Source organism: Vicugna pacos, chromosome 1, assembly GCF_048564905.1.
Source record: "Vicugna pacos chromosome 1, VicPac4, whole genome shotgun sequence".
In the NCBI taxonomy this organism is placed as follows: Eukaryota; Metazoa; Chordata; class Mammalia; order Artiodactyla; family Camelidae; genus Vicugna; species Vicugna pacos.
Window position 1 is genome coordinate 116,186,851 of NC_132987.1, and position 10,557 is coordinate 116,197,407.

Consider the following 10,557-nt stretch of genomic DNA (forward strand, 5'->3'; position numbering starts at 1 on the left):
GGTTTCTGATATCTTTCATTATTCTGCAGTTGAGGTCATTCCACACCTCACTTTGCAAAGCTCCAACCTGGGGACTTAAGAAAGAGATTTCACAACAACTTTACTGCACAGTAAATTGATTTATGCAGAGTTTCTTATTTCATTGTAATTTGATCAACTGTATCCGATGCATGAAAAACAGTATCGTTTTGAATCATCATGAAAGTTGATATGGCTTGATTTTTATTGTATTGAATTCATCAACTATGATTTTATCCTGCTGTTATATCATACACACTTAAATGTCAATTGAGATAAAGAAAATAACATAAAATAAGAAGAGCTAACACTACTCTTTCTACGCTTAGAATATACACTGTCCAAGAGCTTTACATTTATTAACTGACTGTATTTTCTCTACAACCTATAAAATAAGTACTATTGTAAGGCGTATAATACAAAGAGGAAACTGAGGCACAGAATCAGTAAGTAACTTGCTCTAGTGACACTGCCAGTAGCAGAATTCTAATTAAGAACTTAGATGGTTCAGTTTCAGAATCTATGCTCTTACCACTACACTCCGCTCAGAAACATTTAGTTTCAATGTCCTTTGTATAAAAATAGAAAAATTAAAAGATCCAATGATTTGGAACTTAAGAGTACAAAACCTAACTTTATGAAGGATCAATGTTAAAAATTAGGTTCAAATGATGGGAAGTGAAAGGGAAAAAGGACAGAGTTAGCTTTTGAAATTCTTTAACATGTCCTTGAATATCTATGGTCATCTAATTGGCAAGATGTCTACCAAGATGTCTACCTCCCACGTCCTCCAGAGACAGCAAAATGTGCAGCAAGAACACCAGGTCAGAAAGAACTTGGCTATGAATCCACTTCGTACTGAGAAATCCTGAGATTATTACTGAACCTTTGTGAGCCAAGATTTCTATTTCCAAACTAGATAGATTATAAAAATGATGTTTCATTTTTTCTTTATATCTATTATCTTTTTCTTTTGACTCTTCTGTGTCATAAGGATCATGACCACTTTTTTTTTTTAACTTCTGCTACCTCCTTTCATCTTTCTTTCCCAATTTTAATTCTCCCCTGAGAGCAGCACAGAACCCTAGACTTCAGTCTAGACTTCTCAAGCTCCCCCAACCAATGACCCAACTGCCTGATTGTGAATCAGTAAGTGTCATGGAAAAGAGGTCTATGTGCATCTAACCCATGCTCTATAATGGAAAGTTCTAAAGCCAGAATGCTTCCCCTGGGCCACCAGAGCAACTAGGAGGAGGAGGACAGGTGCTTTTAAACACAATCACTCATGTGTCACCTCAAATACAAATCCCCTAAAGGTGATTCAGTGTCTGGTTCTAGTGTTGTTGACCAGTTGGCCAGTAGACTGTTAAGTAAACCACGCTGTCCATGACTTACCCCGACACATTAAAAGGCAGAAGGTGGCAAATACGTACAGTATATGTGTGCTCATTACAGGTATTTTTAGACTATCACTTTTGGGTTATTAAAAACAGAAATTGACTTTTGAAGAAGGGAAAAGCTCTCTTGGAATATCATGCATTCCAGACTGAGAAAATAATTATAATTTCCAGTGTCAACAAAAATTTTCTCACCTAAATAGGAAGCTGAGAAAAAAAAAGGGGTAGAAAAGAAGTTTACATCATAACTCAGGTCATTCTATTCTTCTGAAAAGAAAACAAGACCTCAAACAAGAAGCAACAGAAACCAATCAGTTGTTAAACTTCATATGAAGATAAAGAAATGTCATCCTCACTTTCAAATTTCTTTATATCTTCCTTGAAAGGTAACTTATCTTCCCTCTAAATTTTTCTTTTTTCCTTTTTTCATTGAAGTATAGTCAGTTTACAATGTTGCTTCAGTTTCTGGGTGTACAGTGTATGTTTCAGTCATTCATATACGTCAAATATTTCTTTAAAAGAAAATTTCCTAAGACTTTTCATTCTGTGGATAAAAAGTACACCCCCATTTTTTCGGTGGTTTATTTGACAAATATTTTTGGAAGGCCTACTATGTACCAGGTGTTGTGTCAAACCCCAGGGATCCAGCAATGAACATGAGAGAGTCCTTGATTCCGTGAAGTTTACAAACTAGTAGGGGAGGGAGAACATTTAAAAACTCACCAGCAGTATGTTTCAGTTGTGTGCATTCCTGCATGTGTGATGTATTTCATATTTTTAAATGAAGAAAATAATCGAGCCTCTAAATAAATAAAGAGATTTTTTAAATTGCCATAGTGAGAATCGAAGTTCAGAAGGATACAGGAGATAAACTGCATAATTAGGACACACAAATAAGCTAAGAGAACAATGTGGGTGCACACCTGCTTCTTGCTGCCTGACCCGCAGGCATCTTAGCCTATATTTTGACCAGCCTAAGGAGTGATTTTTATGGTGAAAAATCTCAAATCCAGTTCAGTAACAGCAGCAAACCCCCAAGGGAGATTGTTTTGGAAAGGCAGAGTTTTCAGAAATGATGCTCTGTTATAAATGAGTAGATCCTTTCCCCAAATATAATTTACTGCCTCAGTCTACCTCTTGCTGAAACCACTGTCACCACCACCAAAGCTTGAGTATATGAAACAATTTAGAACTCACTTTCAAAAACTGTTCTAGTACAGAGGTAATTTTTTAAAAGAAGAATTAATGAAACATAAAACACCAGACAAGCAAAATAAACCTAAGGGAACTGGCACCAAAGTTTTCAAAGGCATGGGAATCTGATTTTTTCATATGTCAGCCAAAGCAATGTTAGTAGGCAGCTCATCAGAGATTCAAGAAAACAGAAAGACAAAATCATCATCACTGGCATCTGACATGACTATTGGGGTAAAAAAATAAGGAAGTTCTGTTTATGGCTTTAAAAATGCCATTACTTGGGCAAGAGTCATAACAGAACAGCCTTTCTTATTTCAGTGAACCATAAATACTAAACCCAGAGCCCAAGATCTGCTTAGAACTCAGGAAATGTTCACCATGGACTGGTGCTGCCTGGTTAAGGGGGCCGCTGTGGCTGTGGATAACATCCCGTCTGACATATGTTGTTTCTTTCCCTTTCTCCCCCTGGCTAGGCTATGTCTTTGTGAATTCTTTATAACACTTTTTTTTTATCACTGCTATTCGATTAGCTTTCAAATGAGGGAAAAGTACCCACGCACCAAGATTGCCACTTTACCAAGTATCATTGCAAGAATTCACAACCAGCTGCTTTAAAGTAATTGGCATCATAATGTGCAGAAAAATTACTTTTCTAATGGTTGCCTGGAAGATTTATATCCCTAAAATGTAATTAAAAAGTAGATTTAGAAATATGCTCAGCAACCAAAAAGATTAAATATTAATGTGGAGTGTAATTAATAAATTATACATCCCTTGATTACTAATGGCTTATTGACTGTAAAAGCATAACATTATGGAATATTAGGGCAAACAAAGGCTTTTGGGGGATATTGTTTAGCTTCAATGATGAAGCTGCAGCTCTTGAATTTTTGGGAGAAATTCTGATTTTTGCAGATCATATAAAATTTTGCCCGATTGTTCCCATTAGCATTTTTCATTCATTCTATATGTTATAAAGTCTGCCGTTCTTTATGAAATGAAAAATTTGTAGTTTCTTGAATCAATTTTTACTGAATTAAAGCAACTTCTATTGCTTATCCTATAGGTTTCCCAGTTGAAATTTTAAATTTAGAAGTATTTTTGACCTCTTAGATTTAAAAAAAAAAGGTCTAATGTCATTGCCAAGGACAACAGTGAAGGGAAACATCCGAAGCTCGCTGAGTGTGTGATGGGCCATGCTTGCAGGGCACTTCACCATGAAGAGTAGGATAACATATAGACTGAAGTAATGGGCTTTCTAATAGCCTCAGCAGACACTTTTGAGCTCCAATCATCAAAAGCTCCTTTTAAAATTTTTTAAGACATTGATCAGAATCCTAGAGTGTGACAGCTGTAAAGTGTCTTGGAGGTTATCTGGTCTACCAGCTTCATTCTTACATGAATTAGGAATTCTCTTATCTGAGGCAGTCACATGACTCATACAAGATTTCAAGGGTAGTCAAAGGCAGAACGGGAACAATAACTTGGGTCTCCCCACAACACCACTCCAAAGCTTTTTCCTTTGTTTCACATAATAACCAAGGAACTAGAGTGGTCAGATTTATTAAGAATCTTAGTTTACAAATCTTCTGATATTCAAGTATTTTTCTAAGAAATTTCATTTAAGTGTACACAAAAACAAGCGATATCTGAACCACTAGAACCAAGTTTCCAATAACCACCCCTTTAGGATTCCCTCCCAAGTCAATCTCTACTATGTTTATCCACCAAGTTGTCTATTTTATTTGTCTGCTTCCTGCTTTTCTCCTTTAGAGTAGACCCTAAGCTCCTTGAGGGCAACTATTTTCTTTTCTGTTAACTCGAGAGTCTAGCACCAGAGTCTTAGCACCAGAAGAATGAAAGTTCCATAAATATCTGTTGAGAAATAAGTACATCTGTAAGAACTGAAAGTTCCAGAAAAACCTCCAAGTGGGCTCTTTTCCTGCTTGGCCTCGGCATTATAAACACTGTTCTTCCATTTTTTTCTTTTTTTTTCCTCTCTCTTTTTGTGTATATATGTATGTGTGTGTGTGTATTTTAATTGACATGTAGTCAGTTTACAATGCTGTGTCAATTTCTGGTGTACAGCATAATGTTTCATTCATACATGAACATATATATATTCATTTTCATATTCTTTTTCACCATAAGGCACTACAAGATATTAAATATAGTTCCCTGTGCTCTACAGTGTGAACTTGTGGAAAAACACAAGTTCTTCTTCCATTTCGATGTTGGAGTTTCCTCCATTTTCCCTCTGCAGCCAAAGTGTGAGGAAGGAGGAGATCTCCATGATCAGAAGGGGCCACCATCAACGTGGAAAGCTGTGAGGACAAGACTGGTGACAGTGTGCTCCAGAGCCGTCCTTCTTCTCATGTCCAAGTGGGTCAGTTTGCACAGCATCTCACATGAGAGGCCAGCCAAAGCGCCTCTGGAATGGAGCAGATGGCCTTTCTCCAGTGACAGGGAGGAAAGGACAAGTAAACGACGGCTCTGGGCACGAAATAAAATCAAAGGGGGAAAAGTAAGTAGGCAAAACTTTTCCTGGTTGTGTTAGAAATCCTGGCATTTAACAGATACATCGTTCTATTAATTTCACGCTAATTTAGTTCATAAATTCCAGTGTATAGCATTCTCCTTGCCTGTTTAAGGAAGATGTCATCTGTACATCCCTACAAATGTCACTCTGTCGGAGTCCTTGTTGAAGTTTTAAAATTTCAGCGTAAGTCCGATGTCATATTTCTTGACCAAGAGAAAAAAAGAGAGAGAAATTCTAACATTCTGAGAGCGTGACATTACCTCCCGTGCTGAACAGAGTTCATCTCAGTTCACTACACTTTCTCTAAATTCATTTTGCTGCACCTCTTTTTTTTTTTTTTTTACTGTCAGTTCAGTAGCTGATGATAACACAGCTCTCGAAAAGTATATGGACAGATTAACATGGACTCAAAACTCCAAAATACCCAATCATCAGCTTAGCTCTAATAGAAATTGAATCGCTGGAAATGATCATTTTTTAAAAGTTATAAGTAATAATATAATCAATAAATCCTAATGATACTGTATTTCTTCAAGCTGACAATGTTCATTGTCACTGGAACATTATCTATATTACAAAACATTTTTCTTCCTTGCTTAACAGATAATCAGTGGCTTAGAAACTTCATGAAATTTCTGATTTTACAGAGGTAGAAATCAAGTCCTTATGGGGTTAAGTGACTTGGTTTAGGTCTCATAGTCATTTGTTAAAATAAATGCATTGCCCATATAGTATTCATTTTGATGTTATTTTTTTATTTTGTAAAACTGTATCCGTCCAAGGCAGAAGTATCCCTGATCAAGATCTTGACAATTACTTCGCTGACTATTAACAGCAGCGTTTAACCTGTATGGCAGGCAGGAGAACTGGTTTCTGTTGCGTTCCCTGTGTTTTTCTGCCCCTCCTTCCTAGATAGCAGAAGAACGCGCGTTCAATTTTGCTTCAGAGAAAGTTCTTCAAAATGACAGTTATAAAGAAAGCAAAATCCGTAGAAAAACACATGTTCTAATTTTAAATTTAAAAAGACAAATGACTAGTGTCTGCATTGAGTAAATTACACACACATATAAGGTCTGAAGGAACACATGACAAGATTTGCTCTGTTAGAGATTTTTTTGAATTTCTACCAGTATATTAATTATTCAAACAAAAATGAAGATTTCATATCATTAAGTCCATGTTTCAGAACAGTAAGTGGAGACTGCTTGTTTCTTCTGGATAGAGATTCCAGATATTTCAGAAAGTAGCATCTCAAAATGGAAAGTCCTTCCCAGGACAGGATCGTGGGTGGCATTTTATCAAACATGCTGTGGTTGTCTGATTTGAGCTTCCTTGGCAGTTTCTGTTGGCAACATGAACACTTTGGACCTTAATTATGCCCGTTCACCATCCCTTATGACAATTTCAAGATCCAAAAATTTCTGGAAATTGAAATTTTTGTACTAACTCACTTGGGGCCAAACCTGTCCCTGAAGTGACAGGTGGCTATGCACAGTCCTTCTCTCACTGATGGGATATCGATATATTTGATTAAAGACATCTTAACAGTTTAGATTATGGAGTGAAGTTGCAAACCTTGCTAGAGCTGGTATACAACGTGTGATACATGCCTATTAAATTACGGTGCAAAATCTGAATACTTCTGAATTTCAAGACACGTCTGACTCAAGGGTTCAAGAGATGGATTGCGAACCCTCTTCTGTCCTATTTTACTGTCTAATGCAATCATGCTCTAACAATACGATCAAAATCCCCTTTGCTGTCCTTCCCTGCATGATCACATCACACACAGCGCAAATCTAACCAGCCCTCAGCGCTAATCAGCTGACAACTTATTAGCAACATCAGCCAAGGAAAATCATCCTTCATGGTTGTTGATGGCTTATCAGAAATCCACAGAGATAGTCTGGACCTTAATCTACATAAGTGATGACAGGAGAAATCTTATTTATGCCACTTTAAATACTCATCTGCCTAATATATTCTGGAACCTCTCAACAATACACAACACTGATAACTCTAAAATGTTTCCTATTTTAAAATGAGAAGATTTCTGTTTGGGGATTGAAAGAAAATTATTTCCCAGCAACACGAACACCAAAAATGTCCAACAGTCTAATTTTTTCAGCTGAAGCTGAGATGCTGTGGAAGTGGGGAAACGTTAAAGTCAGGAGTACTTTCTCTCATTTTTATCACCAAATCTTACTCCACTTCTTCCTGTGTAAATTCATCCAATTTACTAAATGAATGGACCTCACCAAGAGACACACTGAACTCTCAGTGAGTAAAGAGTAAAGGACGCCCTGGATAAGCCATGTATTTGGGGTAACATGTCAACTCGTTGGAAGCTTCTTAGGGGCCATTTAGTGTATTTAAATAATAAGTAAGGACATCAACATCAATTAATACTTTCTCTGTGCCCACAGGGTACTTGGCACCATCTGTTGGACTCAGTGGGAAACAGTCATTAACTGTCCCTGTTCTCAAAGGGCATTTTCCAAAGAAACCATAACATCAACCTCATTCTCTCGCAAACCGCAGAGAGCAAACAGAAAAATGTAATTTTAGCCAATTAAGAGACTTTGTTTTTAATGGCTACTTTACTTCAGCTGGCTTCAATCTTTGTCTTTGAGGTGGTGGAGGGAGGATTGGGAAAATACAGGGATAAGACAGAGACGTGATGATGAGAAGGAAGAAAGTAGGAAAAGTGCTGAGTAGACATGATGTATTTCTTTTCTCTAAACAGCCAGTAAACACCGCTCATTACACCAATCACTCAACGCAGCATCCTGAGCGTTTTCTCTCTACAACATTGTCCTGGACTGGGGACCAAAGAGTGAATCATGGAAATCTCGTGCCCAGCTCTTCGTGAGGACTATTGTGATCCCTAACTCACTGGGTTATTGTGAAGATTAAACGAACCGATATGCGTGGCACAGATGCTCTATTGTTTTGGGAAACCAGCACATAAACAGATTATTTTCAGTGCCCTGTGAGGTACAGTAAAGGATGCTGTGGAAGGCTGCACAGGTCAGGGTGGAGAGGAGGGGCAGGGAGGTTAGGAGGGTCGGGGGGCTCCAGAGCCCGGTCCAGATACCGACGTATTACCCAGAGGGCGGCAGCCATGCCGTTGGGCTGCCCCACCGAGCAGGCGGAAATCCTACCTGGGCTTCCTCCCCCAACCATGTGCCCTGACCTGGGGCCAGACACACCGGAATTAAGGGGCGTCTTCTGTGTCTCTCAGCAAGGCAAGCACTGTGCCCTCCAGGCGGGCAACCTCTCGGTCTTCAAGCACCAGGTGGAGCTGCCCGGGGCTGCATCTCCCAGCACTGACCCAGGACGGCTGACTGTTTTCCCTGGAGGAGCGCGAGGTCTGTTAGGGGTCACTGCTGTGTCAGTGCTCTGACTGTGGCATTTTCTTATTCCCTTTCAGTACTGCTTCATGGGCTAAGAGGTGGACCCGACTCTCCAGTAAACCCTGACTCTGCCTAGAAAACCCCCCAGGTCTCCTGGTATGAACCTCCTGTTGGCCAGGTATCTTCAATAAAGAGGGGAAAGCAGGCATTCAGCTCTTAATAGGGCTGAATTTGGTTCAAGTTCCAGCCATTAGAGCCCAGAGAGGAGGAGGTGGGGAGGGCGATGCAAAATGACTCACCTGGGATGTGTGTACCTGTGAGGTATGGGCCACGCAGTGAGAGGCAGAGATCACTGCCACCGTGGTCCCTGCATCTGTTCAATGGGCATTGGGAGCCTACTGGGTGCAGGGCCCTGAACCAGGGCACTGGGGATCCAAAGTGAACAGAACACACCTCCAGTCCCCCGGGGCCCGTATTCAGCCATGCCAGCCTGATGCACAAGTATACATAGGAAACAGTTATGGGGACAGTGCCATCAGCAGACAAGGGCCTGGGCGGGTCACCAAGAGGGTATCATAGGTGGCCTTTAGCCCAGATGCCGCAGGGCCAGGTGCCTGTAGGCAGATGCTGTAAGAGGTGCTGTGTGAGGACCCAGGGTCTGCCTGTGGACCGCAGGGGGCTGACATGGGAGGGTGACTCCAGGGCCGGCCACTACTGGTGGAGGACATTCTAAGTAATTTGTGGGAGCATTGGGCACTGTCCGCAATCTAACAACTCCACCTAAAAGGGGGGTCTCCTTCCCAGAGGGTAGGCCATGGATGGCAGAGGGGGTGCGTTGAGACCGGAGTCTCAGGAAGCTCCTGTAAGCAGGTTTTGGGGAAACAGGAGGCGCGTGTTCCCCCAGGTTCCCGGGAGCCTGCCCTAAAATCATCCTTAGAAGATTTTAGAGGAAGTCAAACCAAAACAAACAAAAACCATGGTTTACTCCCTCTGCCAGTTATTAATTATGAAGATACATAGTCACTTGATGCACAGAGGTGCTATGAATTGACCTTTGGTTTTTAACTTTCAGGCTCCAGAAGGCTCCCGCATGGGGAGGTCTCTGTGCCTTACCAATGGTGGTCTCTGCTGGGGAAAGACCTGAGAATACGCTTTTGCCCTATAAACTGGGAGCCTGGATCATGCTGTGAGGTGGCCAGGGCTTATTTTCATTCTTTGGTTACGTACAATAGAGAAAAATCATCAGTGTATAGAAACCCGGAAGAAAAAAACAGTGAGAGATGTGTCTGGTTCATAATAGTCAAGCCATCGTCTCCTAAGTGTATTAGGGTCCTCAGGCCAGATTTCTAATTCCAACTCCTAATAAAGTACTAAACAGACAACTGGAAAAAATCGTCTAACCTGTGCAAGGGAAACAAGGGGAGGGGCTGGGCTAGCTCAGTGGCGGAGCACGTGCTTGATGCGCACGAGGTCCTGGAGACGGGAGGGGAGAGGAAGGGTCCCTATTCTCAGCATGGCTGTCACCCAGTTCACGCCACTGTCAGGAAAACAACCTGATTCCCAACTGGGCTCCGCTCCAAACAGAACTCACTGAGCACCACCTACGGGCTCACCTGAGCCTCACTCACCCCTCACAGGAACCCCACGAGGCACTAAAAATGCATGTTCTCCAGAATTTCAAAGGGAATGACTAGAGACATGTGCAAACCGCCCTAACAGCCATGGTTTAAGCCCAGTCTCCTCTTTCTGAAAGTCATGACGCGTATTGTCTGTTAGGCACCGCCCATGTGCCGGACACAATGCCAAGCGCTTCCCTGGTACTATTTCTGGTGTTCCTCGCCAGCTCTCCCATGGCAAGGATTACTATCCTTCCCATTTTCCAGATAATAAACTGACTCTCAAGAAACTAGTCATTTGCTCAGAGACATGGAGCTTGTGGGATCTAAGCCAGGATTTATCTTTCTCGCTGCTCTACCATTTCCTCAGGACAAAAGGTCCACAGTCTAAGCATTGATGGGGCACAACATCATTGAGATAACCTGTAATTATT

The 10,557-nt window shown here is 40.9% G+C and overlaps 1 long non-coding RNA gene across 3 annotated transcripts; it reads left to right on the top strand.

Annotated features, from left to right (window-relative positions):
• Positions 1 to 584: 584 nt before the first annotated feature.
• On the top strand, positions 585 to 9,886 carry LOC140701116 (uncharacterized). 3 transcript variants are annotated; one of them, XR_012079983.1, is made up of 5 exons: positions 585 to 842; positions 4,876 to 5,136; positions 7,898 to 8,148; positions 8,585 to 8,685; positions 9,580 to 9,886. It is a non-coding gene; the product is annotated as an uncharacterized lncRNA (long non-coding RNA). The 3 variants fall into 3 exon arrangements; XR_012079982.1 differs by lacking the exon at positions 585 to 842 and adding an exon at positions 1,271 to 1,801 and having other exon boundaries at positions 4,804 to 5,136; XR_012079968.1 differs by lacking the exon at positions 585 to 842 and adding an exon at positions 1,271 to 1,801.
• Positions 9,887 to 10,557: the final 671 nt, after the last annotated feature.